The 22299-nt window shown below is 43.6% G+C and overlaps 1 protein-coding gene and 1 long non-coding RNA gene across 6 annotated transcripts in view; one reads left to right on the top strand and one right to left on the bottom strand.

Annotated features, from left to right (window-relative positions):
• Window positions 1-2460, top strand: part of LOC137431411 (cyclic AMP-responsive element-binding protein 1) — an 83851-nt gene extending 81391 nt beyond the window's left edge. For 3 of the 5 annotated variants that reach the window (XM_078781991.1, XM_078781988.1, XM_078781992.1), the window contains 3 exons: window positions 788-893; window positions 1482-1654; window positions 1775-2460. The gene's annotated coding sequence lies outside the window, so the exon portion shown is untranslated. Of the gene's footprint in view, window positions 1-787; window positions 1408-1481; window positions 1655-1774 lie in introns of those variants that run through there. The other 2 variants (XM_068122709.2, XM_078781990.1) reach the window with 1 other exon arrangement.
• LOC137431413 (uncharacterized) lies at window positions 1342-22077 on the bottom strand. Its single transcript, XR_010985262.2, has 3 exons — window positions 21981-22077; window positions 3502-3610; window positions 1342-2228 (listed from the first exon to the last, which is right to left on the bottom strand). It is a non-coding gene; the product is annotated as an uncharacterized LOC137431413 (long non-coding RNA).
• Window positions 22078-22299: the final 222 nt, after the last annotated feature.

Raw genomic sequence — 22299 nt, 5'->3', positions numbered from 1 at the left:
GCCATGCAATACCCTCTGGTATGCGCCTAGTTGATCAGGGGTTCATCCTACAGCAAGATAATGACCCTAAACACACCTCCAGGCTATGTCAAAACTACCTTCGAGGAAAAGAACTAGACGGCAGGCTTCAAATCATGGAATGGCCAGCATGCTGGCTTAGACTGATGGCTGGCTGGCTCCAGACTTAAACCCCATCGAGCTGGTTTGGGATGAACTGGACAGAAGGGTGAAAGCAAAGCAACCTGCAAGTGCAACACATTTGTGGGAACTTCTGCAACAGTGTTGGGAAGAACTTCCCGAACAATATTTGATTTCCATTGTAGAAAGAATGCCACGAGTGTGTTCGGCGGTTTTATCTGCAAAAGGTGGCTACTTTTCTGAGACAAAATTTTAAATTACATTTTGTTAAACAAAATGATTCTATGATTTCTTTTTTTATCTCCAATTGTTCATTTGTTCTATGCTTAATTTCAGAGTACATTGAGACATTAAACTGCATAAATTTCAATAAAAACTGGAAAAATTGAGGCGTTCTAAAAGTTTTGACCGGTTGTGTGTGTGTGTGTGTGTGTGTGTGTGTGTGTGTGTGTGTGTGTGTGTGTGTGTGTGTGTGTGTGTGTGTGTGTGTGTGTGTGTGTGTGTGTGTGTGTGTGTGTGTGTGTGTGTGTGTGTGTGTGTGTGTGTGTGTATGTATGTATGTATATATGTATGTATATATATACATATATATATATATATATATGTATGTTACTGTTCCCCTTCTTTCTTTTCTACCGTGTCTGGTTAGGTATCTTATCGGTTAAACCGAGTGCTCGTCCCGAGAAGAGGGACTTCCTGTGCTAACTGTGACCTGCCAGTTTTGCTGCAACCTCACAGATTGAATTTTATAAAAGGTTTAAGTATCATTTTGAAAAGTTATGATATCCACCTGGGATGTTATTTGGTTTTGCGTGCTTGTAAATGAGGAAAGAAAATCTTGGCTCTTTTTCCCAAGTTGCTTTCTGATGCTAAGTTGGTAGCACTAGCAAAGAACCCATTCTCAGATTCATAAATTCCCCCATAATTGGCATATTATTAATTTAACTTGCAATATGCCCTCCTACTGGGAGTGATGTCATTCGACACACACTGACAGAGAGAATTGGGGTACCTGAAACCTCAGTCCTCCACCCCTCCCCCTCCCGGACTGATTATTTTCTGCCTTTTTTTTATCGCCTGCAACTCTCCCATACTCTCCCCACCCCCCCCCCCCCCACCCCGACCCCGAGTACGACTAGCACTTTTCGACTCGTTCTGTCCAGTGTTTCAGGACTGCAGGGAAGCCAAACAACACACAAACAATAATATGAGATGGGATTTAATTGACAATTCACCTTTTCAAATCAAATAAAAGCTGACTACCCCACATTATTGCATTGGACGCGGATTGTGTGCGTATTGTTCGGTAATACGTTTGTCGTCTTGGATCGATTGCTGTCCAGTGTTGGTTTAGGGCTGTACACCGGAGCGGCCTTTTCGTGTACTTCAGCCGTAGTGGTGTCGCTGTACACTACAAGGCATTCTCCGTAACCTTCCTTGGGCTGGGGACACTGCTCTGCACAGCGGCCAAGATGTTAGACGAAGTGGAGCTGAAATACCATGCTGAACAGCTATGGTACGAGTGTCTTTAAAAATGAGGCGACTGAGGCCTAAAGCAGTAAGGATATGCCCGTTCGACCAACGAGCATCTCTACTGTGCTGTAGATTGACTTTGTGCTGTGTCTCCATTTGGTAGGACACTGCATACGGCATTATGACCGAGCAATACGGCATTAGTCCCATAAGCTGGTGCTCTGGCAACCGGAGCATGGACAGGCCTCGAGAGGGGGGCATCACTTGACATACGTCGACCAGCTGAGGTGGAACACAGGACCTGCGACCACTGCATAAATCAGGTCGTGTATGGAGGATCATGGAGTCTGGCACGCCATCATTTCCCGAGGAGACGCGACATGATTGATTGATTGTGTCTCCATTTGTGGTCTTGAACTAGTCAATTGAGGAATTCAAAATGGAAGGCACCACTAACCACTAACAAGTATAGCTCGGCAAGGCTTGGTGGATGTTTTGACCATGCAGACTTCATCGACGACTGTGCAGGAATCTTGTGAGGTGTTGGTAAACCTCCCAAGGGAAAATGGTGGGGCATCATGTGACAGGAAATGTAGAGATTTGACCAAAGGTCGTGTCTGTGAACAAATTAAATATCATTATTTTATGAGGAAATAAAGGTGTTTTATAATGTCATATCATACTTGTACTTTATATAATTTGAGAAGTGGATTGATTTGTTTGTTTGACTTCTCTGCACTCTAACACTGCTGGATGGAAGGAGTTGAAAACTGGTACTCATGGTGTGCATAGGAATAATATATTTATATGATGTAGGCCAAGTACAATAAATTTAGTTTCTCACCACCACCTCCTATTTTGACATGCACTATTTTCCCTCCAGATCTAAAAAAACAACAAAAAAAAACAACTATTTTGCGGTGCCTATGGGCCTAGCGCTCACGCAATGAAATTAGAACAGTACTCGGTAGAGCTCATACCTCCGCCAGGCTGAACAGTTTACGTTTTGTATCCACTGATGGGTCATATCTGGATCCGGACCTTAAGCAAAATCTAATCGGCTTGTTGTTGTCACTTGGCCAACTCATCCACAAAGGTTTGTCATAAGTCGTCCGCAACTTTTTGAGATATCATGCCAGAAATCGTTTTTTGCCCTATCTCTCAATGGTGAAGAATCACTTTAAAAATTTTGGAACCGCATGCGGATCTTCTCCAAAATCTCATCAATTCTTCTTTATCACATACCAAACCTCTCCACCAAACTCCATCCGAATATGTCCACAATTTTTTGAGATATCCTGTTCACAGACAAAACAGACAGGGCTTTAAACATAACTTCCATCCATTTTCGGTGGCGGAGGTAATCAATCTCGTCTGTATGTACCGGTGCTCACGCTGCGCTGTGCGCTCAGTGCATGCGATTTTCGAGACACGGTTTTAGCTGCTCATACAAGATTTGTTTATACCATGGATTTATACTGTTTTCTTTGTTTTCAGATAATACAAAGAATACATTGAACCAAGATGGCAGATACCAGTCCATATACAGTAGAAGAGAGGCTGGTAGTAGTGGTGTGGTACCACGAGAGGAGAAACACAAAGAAGACAATGAAACAGGTGCAAGAAGACTTCAAGGAGCGTTTGGGGAAGAAAGCATCGTCAAAATCAAATAAAATCTTTGGGAAGAAAGCACCGTCAAAATCAAATCTTCATCTTTGGAAAGAAAGCACCATCAAAATCAAATAAAATCTTTAGGAAGAAAGCACCGTCAAAATCAAATCTTCATCTTTGGGAAGAAAGCACCATCAAAATCAAATAAAATCTTTGGGAAGAAAGCATCGTCAAAATCGAATCTTTGGGAAGAAAGCATCGTCAAAATCAAATCTTCACCTTTGGAAAGAAAGCACCATCAAAATCAAATCTTCATCTTTGGGAAGACAGCACCATCAAAATCAAATCTTCATCTTTGGGATGACAGCACCATCAAAATCGAATCCATCTTTGGGAAGACAGCAACGTCAAAATCAAATCTTTGGGAAGAAATCATCGTCAAAATCAAATCTTCATCTTTGGGAAGAAAGTGCCGTCAAAATCGAATCTTTGGGAAGAAAGCATCGTCAAAATCAAATCAAATCTTTGGGAAGACAGCACCGTCAAAATCAAATCTTTGGGAAGAAAGCATCGTCAAAATCAAATAAAATCTTTGGGAAGAAAGCATCGTCAAAATAAAATCATATCTTTGGGAAGAAAGCACCATCAAAATCAAATCTTCATCTTTGGGAAGACAGCACCATCAAAATCAAATCTTCATCTTTGGGATGACAGCACCATCAAAATGGAATCTTCATCTTTGGGATGACAGCAACGCCAAAATCAAATCCTCATCTTTGGGAAGACAGCAACGTCAAAATCAAATCTTCATCGTTGGGAAGAAAACACCGTCGAAATCAAATCCTCATCTTTGGGAAGAAAACACCGTCAAAATCAAATCTTCATCTTTGGGAAGAAAACACCGTCAAAATCAAATCACATATTTGGGAAGAAAACACTGCCAAAATCAAATCCTCATCTTTGGGAAGACAGCAACGTCAAAATCAAATCTTCATCGGTGGGAAGAAAGCACCGTCAAAATCAAATCACATATTTGGGAAGAAAGCGCCATCAAAATCAAATCAAATCTTTGGGAAGGAAGCGCCATCAAAATCAATTCAAATCTTTGGGAAGAAAGCGCCGGCCAAATCAAATCTTTGGGAAGACCACCGTCAAAATCAAATCAAATCTTTGGGAAGAACACCGTCAAAATCGAATCAAATCTTTGGGAAGACAGCACCGTCAAAATCAAATCTTTGGGAAGAAAGCGCCGTCAAAATCAAATCTTTGGGAAGAAAGCACCATCAAAATCAAATCAAATCATTGGGAAGAAAGCGCCGTCAAAATCAATTCAAATCTTTGGGAAGAAAGCGCCGTCAAAATTAATTCAAATCTTTGGGAAGAAAGCATCGTCAAAATCAAATCAAATCTTTGGGAAGAAAGCATCGTCACAATCAATTCAAATCTTTGGGAAGAAAGCGCCGTCAAAATCAAATCTTCATCTTTGGGAAGAAAGCACCATCAAAATCAAATCTTTGGGAAGACAGCACCGTCAAAATCAAATCGTTGGGAAGAAAGCGCCATCATTATCAATTCAAATCTTTGGGAAGAAAGCATCGTCAAAATCGATTCAAATCTTTGGGAAGAAAGCGCTGTCAAAATCAAATCTTTGGGAAGAAAGCATTGTCAAAATCAATTCAAATCTTTGGGAAGAAAGCGCTGTCAAAATCAAATCTTTGGGAAGACAGCACCATCAAAATCAAATCTTTGGGAAGAAAGCACCATCAAAATCAAATCTTTGGGAAGACAGCACCGCCAAAATCAAATCCTTGGGAAGAAACCATCGTCAGAATCGAATCAAATCTTTGGGAAGACCAGCACCATCAAAATCAAATCTTTGGGAAGAAAGCATCGTCAAAATCAAATCAAATCTTTGGGAAGAAAACACCGTCAAAATCAAATCACATATTTGGGAAGAAAACACCACCACAATCAAATCCTCATCTTTGGGAAGACAGCAACGTCAAAATCAAATCTTCATCGTTGGGAAGAAAGCGCCATCAAAATCAATTCAAATCTTTGGGAAGAAAGCGCCGACAAAATCAAATCAAATCTTTGGGAAGACCACCGTCAAAATCAAATCAAATCTTTGGGAAGAACACCGTCAAAATCAAATCAAATCTTTGGGAAGACAGCACCGTCAAAATCAAATCTTTGGGAAGAAAGCGCCGTCAAAATCAAATCTTTGGGAAGAAAGCACCATCAAAATCAAATCAAATCTTTGGGAAGAAAGCGCCGTCAAAATCAATTCAAATCTTTGGGAAGAAAGCGCCGTCAAAATTAATTCAAATCTTTCGGAAGAAAGCATCGTCAAAATCAAATCAAATCTTTGGGAAGAAAGCGCCGTCAAAATCAATTCAAATCTTTGGGAAGAAAGCATCTTCAAAATCAATTCAAATCTTTGGGAAGAAAGCACCGTCTAAATCAAATCTTCATCTTTGGGAAGAAAGCACCATCAAAATCAAATCAAATCTTTGGGAAGACAGCACTGTCAAAATCAAATCTTTGGGAAGAAAGCGCCGTCAAAATCAATTCAAATCTTTGGGAAGACAGCAACGTCAAAATCAAATCTTCATCATTGGGAAGAAAGCACCGTCAAAATCAAATCACATATTTGGGAAGAAAGGGCCATCAAAATCAAATCAAATCTTTGGGAAGAAAGCGCCATCAAAATCAATTCAAATCTTTGGGAAGAAAGCGCCGACAAAATCAAATCAAATCTTTGGGAAGACCACCGTCAAAATCAAATCAAATCTTTGGGAAGAACACCGTCAAAATCAAATCAAATCTTTGGGAAGACAGCACCGTCAAAATCAAATCTTTGGGAAGAAAGCGCCGTCAAAATCAAATCTTTGGGAAGAAAGCACCATCAAAATCAAATCAAATCTTTGGGAAGAAAGCGCCGTCAAAATCAATTCAAATCTTTGGGAAGAAAGCGCCGTCAAAATTAATTCAAATCTTTGGGAAGAAAGCATCGTCAAAATCAAATCAAATCTTTGGGAAGAAAGCGCCGTCAAAATCAATTCAAATCTTTGGGAAGAAAGCATCTTCAAAATCAATTCAAATCTTTGGGAAGAAAGCACCGTCTAAATCAAATCTTCATCCTTGGGAAGAAAGCACCATCAAAATCAAATCAAATCTTTGGGAAGACAGCACTGTCAAAATCAAATCTTTGGGAAGAAAGCGCCGTCAAAATCAATTCAAATCTTTGGGAAGAAAGCATCGTCAAAATCAAATCAAATCTTTGGGAAGACAGCACCATCAAAATCAAATCTTTGGGAAGAAAGCACCATCAAAATCAAATCTTTGGGAAGACCACCGCCAAAATCAAATCCTTGGGAAGAAACCATCGTCAGAATCAAATCAAATCTTTGGGAAGACAGCACCATCAAAATCAAATCTTTGGGAAGAAAGCATCGTCAAAATCAAATCAAATCTTTGGGAAGACGGCACCGCCAAAATCAAATCTTTGGGAAGAAACCATCGTCAGAATCAAATCAAATCTTTGGGAAGACAGCACCATCAAAACAAATCAAATCTTTGGGAAGACAGCACCGCCAAAATCAAATCTTTGGGAAGAAACCATCGTCAGAATCAAATCAAATCTTTGGGAAGACAGCATCGTCAAAAGCAAATCTTTGGGAAGACAGCACCGCCAAAATCAAATCTTCATCTTTGGGAAGAAAGCGCCGTCAAAATCTTCATCTTTGGGAAGAAAGCATCGTCAAAATCAAATCAAATCTTTGGGAAGACAGCACTGTCAAAATCAAATCTTTGGGAAGACAGCACTGTCAAAATCAAATCTTTGGGAAGAAAGCACTCTCAAAATCAAATCTTCATCTTTGGGAGGAACACCGTCAAAATCAAATCTTCATCTTTGGGAAGAAAGGACCGTCAAAATAAAATAAAAGCTTTAGGAAGACAGCACCATCAAAATCAAATCTTTGGGAAGAAAGCATCGTCAAAATCAAATCAAATCTTTGGGAAGACAGCACCGTCAAAATCAAATCTTTGGGAAGAAAGCATCGTCAAAATCAAATCAAATCTTTAGGAAGACAGCACCGTCAAAATCAAATCTTTGGGAAGAAACCATCGTCAGAATCGAATCAAATCAAATGTTTGGGAAGACAGCACCATCAAAATCAAATCTTCGTCGTTGGGAAGAAAGCGCCGCCAAAATTAAATCTTTGGGAAGAAAGCATCGTCAAAATCAAATCAAATCTTTGGGAAGAAAACACCGTCAAAATGAAATCACATATTTGGGAAGAAAACACCGCCACAATCAAATCCTCATCTTTGGGAAGACAGCAACGTCAAAATCAAATCTTCATCATTGGGAAGAAAGCACCGTCAAAATCAAATCACATATTTGGGAAGAAAGGGCCATCAAAATCAAATCAAATCTTTGGGAAGGAAGCGCCGTCAAAATCAATTCAAATCTTTGGGAAGAAAGCGCTGACAAAATCAAATCAAATCTTTGGGAAGACCACCGTCAAAATCAAATCAAATCTTTGGGAAGAACACCGTCAAAATCAAATCAAATCTTTGGGAAGACAGCACTGTCAAAATCAAATCTTTGGGAAGAAAGCGCCGTCAAAATCAAATCTTTGGGAAGAAAGCACCATCAAAATCAAATCTTTGGGAAGAAAGCGCCGTCAAAATAAATTCAAATCTTTGGGAAGAAAGCGCCGTCAAAATTAATTCAAATCTTTGGGAAGAAAGCATCGTCAAAATCAAATCAAATCTTTGGGAAGAAAGCGCCGTCAAAATCAATTCAAATCTTTGGGAAGAAAGCATCGTCAAAATCAATTCAAATCTTTGGGAAGAAAGCACCGTCTAAATCAAATCTTCATCTTTGGGAAGAAAGCACCATCAAAATCAAATCTTTGGGAAGACTCTTTGGGTTTTTTCTGCGCATGCGCAAGATTGGAGGTCTCGTCTCTTCAAAGCTGTCCATGCACGCTCGCTTTCGAAGTTAAGTAACTTTTCACAATTGTGTTTTTGTCGAAACTGGTCTTGTATGTACCTATTGGGGTGTCTTTAATAGTATTCTTGGCGTTGGTTTTTCATACCTGTGTACAGAATCGTCGGTCTTTCTCATCGTGTATTCTGAGGCCTAAGTGTAGTACTACGGCTAGGCTACTGTGCCCAACCTTGGCTTTAGGCTTTGTTTTTGTCTCAGCGGTTCTCCGATCGCGCTGCAATTTTTTTTCCGGTCTCTGTTTTTCACGGTCTTTTCATCCCATACTTCCTTGTTTTAAAATCTCAAAAAAAAAAAAAAAACCCAAAAACATTTCCTTCCGTTTTTATTCGTTTATTCGTTCTTAGTTGTTCGTTCGTTCATTCTTCGACCACGCTGTTTGTGATCACGTTGTTAAAAAATGTCTCATCTGAACCCTGAAGACCTGTATTCTGTCATATTCTATAACACCTTTTTCTTCTTCTTCTATAAAAGGATGCTTTCGACTTGCTCACCAAATCCATTCATTCCAAAAAAAAATTCCATCTCTTATAGTGCATCTTTCATTCATTCCCTAAACTCTCCAGCACTCCATCCTCCCTCCAGCGTCCTCAAACGTATTTTTGACTCGAATGTCTCAAGAAACTCATTTTGCAATAAATGTTCGTTTCCCATTAATCGTACATTTTTCAAAATCCCATCACCCCAAAATCCCATTTCCCATCACCCCTCCACTCTAAATCTACCCCCTTGCCCATCCCCTCCAAATCATCCCCATCACCCATCTCTTTCAAATCTTCCCCCTTGCCCCTCCCCTCCAAATCTTCCCAATCACCCATTCCTTTCAAATCTCCCCCCACACCCCTCCCCTCCGAGACTCTCCCTCGCTCCTCCCCTCCTAGACTCCCCTCTCACCCCTCCCCCTCAAAGCGTCCTCCCCGCTTCTTCCCCCTTCCAACTTTCACCTTCATCTCCCTCAACCTTCTGCCTCGCTCTTCCCCCTCATCAAATAACATCTCACTGCGCCTCTCCCAATCACCATCAAACCTTTTGTCTGCCCCATCCTTCCCTTTCTCCGAGCTATTCTGTAATCTCTGACACACCTTCAACAGCTCTCCCTACCTCTTCCTCCTCTTCCACATCTTACCCTACCGCTCCCCCCCCTGTTCTGTATCCGATGCTCCCCCTTCCTCTTCCTGAACAGTATGGACCTCAAACATCCGGGGCCTTCGCTCAAACATGTCTGATCTCTCCATACAGGTTGCTTCTGACAAACCAGACGTGATCTGCTTAACAGAAACTTTCCTCCTTCATGATGTCTCTGATTCCTTGGTATCTCTCCCAGGTTACTCCCTACTCCGGTATGATAGACCTGAGCCTCGTCCTGGAGGTGGGGTTGCTATCTTTATAAAAAAGTCTCTTCCTCACTCGCCCTGCACTGCCCTCTCTCCACCTCACCCCCAGGAATACCTTTGGCTACGGCTTCCCCTTCGCTCCCACCTTTTGTTCATATGTGTGTTGTACCGTCCACCAAACAGTGATGACTCCATCTACATCTCGCTGTCTGAGAATATGGACCAACTTCTATCTACCCATCCCAACTCTCTCTTCCTCATATGTGGTGATTTCAACTGTCACCATGCCAGTTGGCTGGGTGTGGGTACCTCTCTCACCAGCCATGGCTCTTCAGCAAAGGACTTCTGTGACTCACTGGGACTGACACAATCTGTCAATTTCCCGACCCGGATTTCAGTCAACGGAGCATCTTCTCTTCTGGACTTGGTTATGACTAGACTACGGATTTTTATGTTAAGAAAATAGGCCTTTTATGTTTTGAAAAGCGGATTTTTTTTTTTTTTATGTGAAAAAATCCCGAAATATTTTTTTCCCCCGTTTTATTCATTTTTTATTATTACCAAGTTTTTCAGAAATCAGTCAAAAAAAGAACAAAAAATGGTAAGCTTTTTCCTGCACAACATTAAGCACTCTGGGCTAGTAAACAGGTAAAAAATGACGTTCAGGTACCTTTATTGCAACCGCATTGTTTGATAAGTAGAGGACGAGAAGAAATTGACAAGACCCTTTTAGGAACGGTTAAAGTAGGTGTTTGAAATCATTATCTTGGTAATGTTCTCCTTGGTGAGGCGGTGTCGGCGGTCGGTGAGGACGTTTCTGTAGACGGAGAAGGACCTTTCCACGTCGACGCTGACGATGGGGCAGTACCTCAAGAGGGGGATGTCAGCAAGCTTGACTCCAGCCGGCACACCAACCTCAGATCCGTGCTGATCTCCATCCAGGATCAAAGCCACTGTCCTCAGCACACCAATGTCGGGATTGCGCTGCAGCACCGCCTTGAACTTGGTGAGCAGGATCTCCTTACGGCAGCCTCGGATCTTTCCGAGCTCCTCCTTGGCCTGATCAAGGAGCTGGAAGGCCTTGGCCAGCTCCATGCCGGCCTCCTCCAGCTGCTTAAGGATCTTCGGGATGAACGACACGTGGGCATTTAAGAAGACGAAACTGAGCTTGATGTCCGCCTTTCCGAACAGGTCCTTGGCACTCCGGATTGCCATCGCGTCGTCATCGTTCAGCTGGTCCACAATGTCCTTGACGGCCTCGAAGTGCTCGGCGTAAAACACCGCGGCGTCGATCCATGTCCCCCACCGAGTCAGAATGGGCTCCGGGGGGAGAGAAAGATTGGGCTGCTGCTCCTTCCAAAAGACAACATGCGGCGGGGCTTTGACAAACACCTTCTTCGTCGTGGCAATCAGGTCGTTGACGTCCTTGAACATTTCTCAGACTGTCTCGCAGACACGGTGGAGCGCGTGGGCAACGCAAGTCACATGCAGCAAGTCCGGGAAGAAATCCTTCAGGGCATGGCCGGCCTTGATTATATAGGCCGCGGCGTCGCTGAGGAGGACCTTGAGGCACTCCGGCTTGAAATCAGGCCAAAGATAGCGCAGCGTGTCATTGACTGCACGCACAATCTCCCCGGAGTTGGTCTTCTCCAGAAACATGCACTGGACGAGGTGGGGATGAAAGTACCCCTCCTTGGACAAGCATCCCGCGATGATGTTGGCCACATATCGACCTGCCGAATCGGTCGTCTCATCGACGGACAGCCAGATGGGCTGCTGTCCGAGGTCGGCACGGATCCCCGCCAAGGCCTCGCCGTAGCACTTGTCGAGGTAGTGCTTTCGAATCCAGCTTTCATCGGGGATCTGGAGAGTGATGTGCTTCTCCAGGAACGACCGGAGGGCAGGGTTTTCCAATTTCGACCATGGGATGCCAGCGGCCAGCATGGCCTGGCACAGCTCCTGAGCCACGACGTCGCACTTGTGCCTCTTTCCGCCACCAAAGTCCTCCATGGTGGCTTGCGTGACCGTCCTCTTCTTCTTCAAGGCCAAGTTGCTCTTGTGGCGGTCTCCTCGGACATGCTGGGCCAGCTCAGACTTCTGCTTCGCCCGGAAAGTCTTTTCACAAGCTCGACAGAAAGCCGTGTCACTCGACACGTACTTGAAGGTGGCCCCATCGCCGCCAGCGTTGAATTCCTTCAGCCACTTGTCACGAAGAGCAGCACTCATCTTGATAGGAGACTTGTTCACACTTTGTGTACACTCTCTCACTGTAGTACACCGCCTCACTGCTGTACACGCTGGGGACGCAACGCACGCAAGTGGACGCAACGTTTTGTTTTTGAGATCGATCGCAGTTAAAAATTTTGATCGCAGTTACAAATTTCGATCGCAGTTTAAAATTTCGAAAAATTCCCTAATTTTTTTTAGCGTTGCCAGACATTTTCGACCAAAAAGGGCATTTTTTTATTTTTCCCGAAAAAGGGCGAAATTCTTTTTTTCTCCGAAAATAGCAAAATAATTTTTTTGCGCGCAAAAAAGCCGTTTTATGTGAAAAAATATTTTTTATTTTTTCACATAAAAATCCGATGTGCAGTTATGACTAACTTCCATGAAAATGTCTGCTCTTCTTCTGCTCCAATCGGCTCTTCTGATCATGTGCTTGTTAAAGTGGACATCTCTCTGACCATTCTCAGAGAGCCTCCTCAGCGTCGACGAGTCTGGCATTTCACTCAGGCCAACTGGCACGGTCTTCAAGCAGCCATCAATCATCTGGACTGGTCTCCCATCTCTACTGCCTCTGACATAAATTCTTCCTGGGAATTCTTCCAAAGCAAACTGCTCTCTCTCATGCACAGATTTATCCCATCTCGTCTTCTGTTGTCATACCCTTCCTCCCGTCCATGGTACACGGAATCTTGTGGTGAGGCTATTGCCCAGAAACAACTTGCTTTCGTCTCCTGGAAAGCAAATCCAACGGAAGGAAATCTCATTTCCTTTCACAAAGCCCGAAACAAGTGTGTGTCCACCCTCAGGAGAGCCAGGAAACAATATCTCTCCGTTCTCAGGACCGAACTCTCTTATCTGTCTCCCTCTTCCAAATCCTGGTGGCATCTGGTCAAATCTGTTTCTGGTGTTTGTTCCCCCTCCATCCCCTCCCTCACCTCAAATGGCCACACGGCTGACTCCGCACGTGAAAAAGCTGAATGCCTCAACTCTGTGTTTGCCTCTAAATCTTGTGTCCCAAACCCATCCCTCTCTGTACCCACCGTACCCAGTCGTACCCAGCTGCTCCTGGACTCTGTGTCCTTTCCTCCTGACAAGGTGGAAAAGTTTCTGTCAACCCTCGACTCGGATTCTGCAACTGGACCTGACGGCATCAGCCCACGGGTCCTAAAATCCTGTTCTTCCGCTCTTTCACTCCCTCTCTCTGTTCTCTTCACCCTCTCTTTTGCTCAAGGTCATCTTCCATCTGCTTGGAAATCTGCCAACATCACCGCTTTGCACAAAAAAGGTGCAAAAACAGATCCCAGCAACTACAGACCAATCAGCCTTCTCCCAATTATCAGCAAAGTCATGGAATCCATCATTGCTTCAGATATGAAATCTTTCCTCTTCTCCAATGGCTTGATCTCTGATCATCAATTGGGTTTCAGACCTGGACACTCTACTCTGGACATGCTGCTTCTGCTTTCTCAACAATGGATGGAGGTCCTCAATGCCAAACAGGAAATTAGAGCAGTCTCGCTTGACATATCACGTGCCTTCGATACGGTCTGGCACCCCGCTCTGCTCACCAAACTCTCCTCTTTTGGTATCCATGGAAATCTCCACGCATGGCTGGCGGACTTCCTCTCTCGTCGTAGTCAACGTGTGGCCCTGAATGGGTTTCTCTCATCTCCTCTTCCTGTTCAGGCTGGAGTTCCACAAGGCAGTGTTCTAGGCCCTGTGCTTTTTCTGGTCTTCATCAAAGATCTCTCTGACTCTCTTGAAAATCCTCTGTATCTCTTTGCTGATGACTCTACTCTCTGTCGCTCCATTCTTCATCCCTCAGATCGGCAGTCTGCTGCCTCCTCACTCTCTGCAGACCTGGACAAAATCACAGACTGGGCAAACAAGTGGAACATGTCTTTCAATCCTGACAAATCTCACACTCTTACGATGTCTCTCCGAAAAGACCGACTGGACAACCCTCCCATCCACTTTCTGAATAATCCTCTCCAAGAAGTTCTGTCACTCAAGCTTTTGGGTCTCTCTATCTGCCATGATCTTTCCTGGGAAAACCACATTTCAAATCTGGCCTCCAAAGCCAGTCGCCGACTGGGCATCCTCCGTCGTGCGAAGTCCTTCCTTGGCACACCTGAGCTCCTCACCACATTCAAGGCTTTCATCCGCAGCTCAATGGAATACTGCTCTCCCCTCTGGGCTGGTGCTCCTGCCTCACACCTAGCTCGTCTTCGCGCTGTTGAAACCAAAGCATTCAGAATCATTGGAATCTCCCGCGATGAAGCTAACTCCAAGGGCCTCTCACTCACTCACCGCAGGCAGGTTGGTGGTCTTTCCATCTTCTACCGACTCCTCTCTGGCCTTGCCCCCCCCCCCCCCCAGCTCTCTCTGGGCTCTGTCCCGCAAATATTCCTACAGGTCGCACAAGATCTGCCTGCAACCCTCTTATGGTCAAACTGCCAAAATCAAGACTCTCTGCTCACCTTCACTCCTTCATTCCTCTTTTCTCCCACCTCTGGAACAAACTCCCTCACTCTCTTCAATCCCACTCCACCCTCCAGGTCTTTAAAACAACTGTTCACCACCATCTCTTATCTTCCCCCATCCAAAACCTTGATCTTTTCTACCCCCGCTAATTTCACCCCAATTCCACTTTTTTGAAATACCAACTTCTGTCCTGGAAGTCATTGGTGTCCTTGTGTTTTATACTTCTCCCTCCACCCCCTCCTTCCCATACCTCCTCCCCCCAAGCCCTCTCCCTTCCACACATCTCCCTGCTCTCAAATGTTGTGTTTGTGTGCTTCACCTTCTCTCCCCCATCTTGTTTTCCGCTCCCGCTTTTTGTGTGTTTTGTTTGTCTGGTTGATTTGTTTGTGAAGTAAATGTTATCTCTTTCACGAGCCTCGATTCAGTATACAAAAAAAAGAAAAAGAAAAAAAGACAGCACTGTCAAAATCAAATCTTTGGGAAGAAAGCACCGTCAAAATCAATTCAAATCTTTGGGAAGAAAGCATCGTCAAAATCAAATCAAATCTTTGGGAAGACAGCACCATCAAAATCAAATCTTTGGGAAGAAAGCACAATCAAAATCAAATCTTTGGAAAGACCACCGCCAAAATCAAATCCTTGGGAAGAAATCATCGTCAGAATCAAATCAAATCTTTGGGAAGACAGCACCATCAAAATTAAATCTTTGGGAAGAAAGCATCGTCAAAATCAAATCAAATCTTTGGGAAGACAGCACCGCCAAAATCAAATCTTTGGGAAGAAATCATCGTCAGAATCAAATCAAATCTTTGGGAAGACAGCACCATCAAAACAAATCAAATCTTTGGGAAGACAGCACCGCCAAAATCAAATCTTTGGGAAGAAACCATTGTCAGAATCAAATCAAATCTTTGGGAAGACAGCATCGTCAAAATCAAATCTTTGGGAAGACAGCACCGCCAAAATCAAATCTTCATCTTTGGGAAGAAAGCGCCGTCAAAATCTTCATCTTTGGGAAGAAAGCATCGTCAAAATCAAATCAAATCTTTGGGAAGACAGCACTGTCAAAATCAAATCTTTGGGAAGACAGCACTGTCAAAATCAAATCTTTGGGAAGAACGCACTCTCAAAATCAAATCTTCATCTTTGGGAGGAACACCGTCAAAATCAAATCTTCATCTTTGGGAAGAAAGGACCGTCAAAATAAAATAAAATCTTTAGGAAGACAGCACCGCCAAAATCAAATCTTTGGGAAGAAATCATCGTCAGAATCAAATCAAATCTTTGGGAAGACAGCACCATCAAAACAAATCAAATCTTTGGGAAGACAGCACCGCCAAAATCAAATCTTTGGGAAGAAACCATTGTCAGAATCAAATCAAATCTTTGGGAAGACAGCATCGTCAAAATCAAATCTTTGGGAAGACAGCACCGCCAAAATCAAATCTTCATCTTTGGGAAGAAAGCGCCGTCAAAATCTTCATCTTTGGGAAGAAAGCATCGTCAAAATCAAATCAAATCTTTGGGAAGACAGCACTGTCAAAATCAAATCTTTGGGAAGACAGCACTGTCAAAATCAAATCTTTGGGAAGAACGCACTCTCAAAATCAAATCTTCATCTTTGGGAGGAACACCGTCAAAATCAAATCTTCATCTTTGGGAAGAAAGGACCGTCAAAATAAAATAAAATCTTTAGGAAGACAGCACCATCAAAATCAAATCTTTGGGAAGAAAGCATCGTCAAAATCAAATCAAATCTTTGGGAAGACAGCACCGTCAAAATCAAATCTTTGGGAAGAAAGCATCGTCAAAATCAAATCAAATCTTTGGGAAGACAGCACCGTCAAAATCAAATCTTTGGGAAGACAGCACCGTCAAAATCAAAGCTTTGGGAAGAAAGCATCATCAAAATCAAATCTTCACCGTTGGGAAGAAAGCACCATCAAAATCAAATCTTCATCATTGGGGAGAAAGCACCAACAAAATCTAATCAAATCTTTGGGAAGAAAGTGCCGTCAAAATCAAATCTTCATCTTTGGGAAGAAAGCACCGTCAAAATCAAATCTTCATCTTTGGGAAGAAAGCACCATCAAAATCAAATCAAATCTTTAGGAAGACAGCACAGTCAAAATCAAATCTTTGGGAAGAAACCATCGTCAAAATCAAATCAAATCAGATGTTTGGGAAGACAGCACCATCAAAATCAAATCTTCATCGTTGGGAAGAAAGTGCCGCCAAAATTAAATATTTGGGAAGAAAGCATCGTCAAAATCAAATCTTCATCTTTGGGAAGAAAGCGCCGTCAAATGCAAATCTTTGGGAAGAAAGCACCATCAAAATCAAATGAAATCTTTGGGAAGAACACCGTCAAAATCAAATCAAATCTTTGAGGGAAGAAAGCGCCGCCAAAATTAAATATTTGGGAAGAAAGCATCGTCAAAATCAAATCTTCATCTTTGGGAAGAAAGCGCCGTCAAATTCAAATCTTTGGGAAGAAAGCACCATCAAAATCAAATCAAATCTTTGGGAAGACAGTACCGTCAAAATCAAAGCTTTGGGAAGAAAGCATCGTGAAAATCAAATGAAATCTTTGGGAAGAAAGCACCGTCAAAAAAAAATGTTTGGGAAGAAAGCATCGTCAAAATCAAATCTTCACCGTTGGGAAGAAAGCACCATCAAAATCAAATCACATCTTTGGGAAGAAAGCGCCATCGAAATCAAATCTTCATCGTTGGGAAGAAAACACCGTCAAAATCAAATCTTCATCTTTGGGAAGAAAAAACTGGGAAAATCAAATCTTCATCTTTGGGAAGAAAAAACTGTCAAAATCAAATCTTCATCTTTGGGAAGAAAAAACTGTCAAAATCAAATCTTCATCTTTGAGAAGAAAAAACTGTCAAAATCAAATCTTAATCTTTGGGAAGAAAAAACTGTCAAAATCAAATCTTCATCTTTGGGAAGAAAGCACCATCAAAATAAAATAAAATCTTTGGGAAGACAGCACCATCACAATCAAATCTTCATCTTTGGGAAGACAGCGCTGTCAAAATCAAATCTTCATCTTTGGGGAAAAAGGAAATTTCAGACTGGAAGAGTACTCGACAACAAGCACAGCGGTTTACCAAAAATTTGTGTCTTGGAAATTCAAAACATTAAAACATCCGTTGTCAGATTTCCGGAAAAAAATCATTAAGGAAACGTTCTGCAGAGTTGGTGTTTCGTTTTCATCGTTACGTTTCACAATGAAAGATCTTCACATGAAACCATGTGATTGTAAACCAACTGTCATGTGTGAATTGTCAGATGCAGATCATGAAAACAGGTTGACAGCTTGTGACTGTGGCCACACTTTTGTGACCACTGCACAATCGTGACCTGACCACTTGTGACGTTGCTCTGTGGCGGTACGTCAAAGCTGAGGTTGCAGAACATCACACGACATCTGTTGTTGAACTGAAACAACAAATTCAAGGAAACATTCGGCACCATAACACATGCTGTTTTACGTCGGTTTTCACACCGCACGTGGAAAACAAAACTATCTTGTGCCGTGACAATGGATGACGTCATACGGATGTACTCGATGTCTCAGGAGGTATTGTAATTGTTCTGTTACTGTAATATGTTATTACTCGTGAGGCTTATGGTGCCCCCTGATGGATGGTATAAACAAATCTTGTATAAGCAGCCAAAATCGTGTCCTGGGACTTATGACTCACACTGTACATGTATGTATGTACGCAGCGTGTACAGTCAAGTTACCAAGATTGCTGTGGCAATAGCCCCATCCTCTTTTTTTTTATTTTTTGGAAAATCCTGGGCGAGTAACTAATTTATTTTACTTGGCTTAAGCCCCCCCCCCCCCCCCCCCCCCCGGGTTCAGGGTGGCATGAAGGGGGAGGACCCCAATTCTTTCTTATGTAAATGTGTGTTTCATATGGAGAGTGCATTACAAGTTAGACGAAAATACACCACAGATTTAAATTCAGATGAATTAACTTGCATGTAAGGATGGGTTATTTGCTCGTTAACTTATGGAGTTAACGTCACGGAGATAACGATGCATGTATAAGAGGCCACATCATGAATAAAACAACCATGAAGTGAACAAACACTACTCTGAATTGGCAGATACCATGTTGCATCAACCTTCACTGTGACGTCACACCCAACCGGTGAGCTCACACATCTGACCACACCCACAAGGGTAAAACAGAAAACGATGTTCAGGCTCATCTGCATTTTGCAATCCAATGACGCCTTCCTTTCACCATGGGAGCAGGTGTGACTTGTAAATATCTACCTTAACTTATGGCCCTGAATTGATATCTTTCATCTCCCCTTCCTGTTCAGGCTGGAGTTCCCCAAGGCAGTGTTCTGGGCCCTGTGCTTTTTCTGGTCTTCATCAATGATCTCTCCGTCTCTGGAAAATCCTCTATCTCTTTGCTGATGACCCCAGTTTCTGCCGCTCCATTCCTCATCCCTCAGATCGGCAGTCTGCAGCCTCCTCACTCTCTGAAGACCTGGACAAAATCACAGACTGGTCAAACAAGTGGAACATGTCTTTCAATCCTGACAAGTCTCACACTCTCACTATGTCTTTCCGAAAAGACCGACTGGACAACCCTCCCATCTACTTTCTCAACAATCCCCTCCAAGAAGTTCTGTCACTCAAGCTTTTGGGTCTCACTATCTGCCATGATCTTTCCTGGAAACCACATTTCCAAGCTGGCATCCAAAGCCAGTCGCCGATTGGGCATCCTCTGTCTGCGAAGTTGCTCCTTGGCACACCTGAGCTCCTCACCACATACAAGGCTTTCATCCGCAGCTCAATGGAATACTGCTCTCCCCTCTGGGCTGGTGCGCCTGCCTCACACCTAGCTCGGCTACACGCTGTGGAAACCAAAGCGTTCAGAATCATTGGAATCTCCCGCGATTAAGCTGATTGTGAGGGCCTTTCACTCACTCACCGCAGACAGGTTGGTGGTCTTTCTGTCTTCTACCGACTCCTATCCGGCCTAGCTCCCCCTGCTCCTCTATCTGTGCTCCGTCCCCCAAATATTCCTGCAGGACACACAAGATCTGCCAGCAACCCTCTTCTAGTGAAATTGCCAAAATCAAGACTCTCTGCTCAATTTCACTCCTTCATTCCTCTTTACTCTGGAACAAACTCCCTCACTCTCTTCAATCCCACTCCTCCCTCCAGGTCTTTTAAACAGCTGTTCACTACCATCTCTCATCTTCCCCCATCCAAAACCTTGATCTTTTCTACCCCCGTTAATTCACCCCAGATCCACTTTTTTGAAATACCGACTTCTTTCCTAGAAGTCCTAGCAGTGTCCATGTGTTCGCTTGATCCAATCAGTATGAAATTTTAAAATCTGCAATTGTTGATCTGATGGACACTAAATTTTCACCATCAGAGTGCCTCCTCCTGGAGAATATTTTAATGATAATTATGACGTCATAGGTCACTTGGTACAGGCGCCATCTTGAAAAACGTTGTACCTCTATATCTCTGAAACCACTCCATGGAAAAAATTGAAACCTGGCTCATTATAAAGAACTGCGCATGGGGAATGTGTTCTTAACAATGACGTCATTGGTGCCTTATGATGTCATATTTTGACAGGGACAATGCTTAGTGTGATCAGTTTGAAATTTGTTGAGTGTGATCTACGCAACAATTATAATAGAGAATGTCATTTATGATCTAATCGCTCACGTGGTCTGGCAGCCATATTGGATGAATGAAAAATAACAGAAGAGTTGGCTCGCACCAAGTCAACTGCATGGGGTAAGTATTCTATTAATACTGTTACGTTTATGGGGGTAGCTCATGAAATACCTTCATCCAGGTGGAAGTGTATAGATTACCATGCTCCGAATGTCGTGTGAGAACACCTTGATGTAAATAAGTCAGCTATGTGTGTTCGGCATAAGTGTATCTTTGTCTCCTTGCGAGGGGTGGAGCTATGCTAATTAGTGAGGGTATAAGGAATAATTCCCTGGATGTAAATTGCCTCTGTGGTTTTCCCTTTGTTCCTTATGACACATGCAACACCAGCCATGCATTCCGCACCTAAATTAAATAACGTAACCGCTGACCGGTTTCAGACATTCAAACACTACCACTGACGCCACCAGCCGAGTCATCGCAAGGGCCAGCAAGAATGGCCGTGAGACCCCGCCCCGAGAGGTGATGATTGGTCATGGCCGTGGAGCGATGCAATGGCACTCGCTGATTGAAGCGAGCATGGACGCCATCAGAGAATGCTCAAGACTGAGGAGTAAAAAGGGCACGTCTAGCCATGTTCCTTCTCTTGGTTGTTACATTCGTTACAAGCGTACGCATCTCTCTCTCCCTCTGCTCTCGATGGAGACTGCTGCGTGGAAAGCGGCCACGTTTCTCTCTCGCTCTTGGATCGTGGCTGGCGTAGTGTGCAGTCACACGTTTCTCTCTTGGTTCAGACATTCGTAGTGTGCAGTCGCATTTACTATCTTGGTTTGTGGCTGGCATAAGGAGCGTTCGCAAGTGTACTCGATCCTGGGTTCGTGACAGGCGGTGGCAGCTTATTATTTGTTCTCTCTTGTCCTGGTCGCATTTTCGCTCGCCCTGTTCCGGGCTGCGGGAAAGGCAGACGCATCCTTCTCGGCTCTCCTTGGTGCTGGCTTTGTGACGGCTGCGCTTGGTGCCGTGTGCACCTTGGAGGAATATCGGGCCTCATTGCAGCCGAGCAGGAAGGATGAGCGAGAGCCTGGCCTGTACGCCTCACGTCGGCGGCTGATGGACACGAAACGGCAGTGAACGGACTTTTTCGGCGGTGAACGGACTTGGCGCCAACGCGTGTTTTCTCGCACAGGGACGCGGGACCTGTGACGACCCCGGATGACCACTGACGCCAGGCGGAGTATCAGGCAAACGCACCATACACATTATTACTTTCGTTATTTTATTTCTCCCTGTGTCTGCTTCATGAGTCTGTGTGGAGACATCTCAATTATGAATTTTAGTCTACCGCACATTTTCTGTTATCCTCGCATTTATTTTATTAAACCCTTTATCTGTTGAATTTTAATTCATTGTCTTGTCCGTTTATTTGTTGTGGGAATCTGATAACCATGTGTCGCGTCCGTCCGTCCAGGTAAGCTCGCTGCTCTTCACTGCACCCTCGAGCGTGTAAAATAAAATAACACCGCCATAGTTTGAGTGAACCCCTCGGAGTTAAAGCTCGGTTGGCCATCCGTCACCAGGGGTGTTAATCCCGGTGAACGCGACAATACCATCTTGTTTCTGTTGGCAAAGAATGCCCAGGTAGAGTTAACTGTCCTTTAAGCTGTCTATTCTGGGTTCGATTCACGACCCAACTATAAACTGTGGGATTGTTGCTTCGCGGCCAGAGCATCGCAGCACAAGGTGCTCCATCACTGAGATGAACGTAAAGCCGGATGTCTCATCTGCTAGCATTAGCCGTTAAATATCTCGGTGTCTTTAGCAAAGTGTAAGCGACTGTGCACGTTCTTCCCACATTATGGGAATGTTCTGATGTCTTTAGGGACCCAGCCATGGAATGATCGAACTGCAACTCGGTAAACATAGGGATCCATGTTTGCGAGCAAAATGTGAAGCCTTTTATAAAGCGGACATCATTTAAAAAACCACGATCATAATTTGATCGGCACGTTTTAAATACCTTCATTCGACGCCCCGCAACTCCGTTGATCCGATCCACGAATTGTACAGGTGGGAGGTTTATAAACAAGGCTTCAGTATCAAGGTCGATGAGCTGTAACAACTCGATTAAAATGAAAAACAACTTGTTTTGTTTCATCTCGGTGCGTGAACCTTTGCCTTTTCCCGATAATGGTGACCTCGCTGCACCTTGTATCAACGACCCGCTCCCTCGCATTCTTACCGTGGGGTTGATCATTAAACTGAGTTGTTGATAACCTCTCCCGATAAGGGAGCCCAAGGGTCGCGTTCGTTCGGCTCGCCACGATTTGGCTTAGAAA

This window comes from Myxine glutinosa, chromosome 7 (assembly GCF_964187855.1).
Source record: "Myxine glutinosa chromosome 7, kmMyxGlut1.1, whole genome shotgun sequence".
Lineage (NCBI taxonomy): Eukaryota > Metazoa > Chordata > Myxini > Myxiniformes > Myxinidae > Myxine > Myxine glutinosa.
Note: the sequence above shows the minus strand (reverse complement) of the source record. Positions and strands in the feature narration are given on the sequence as shown.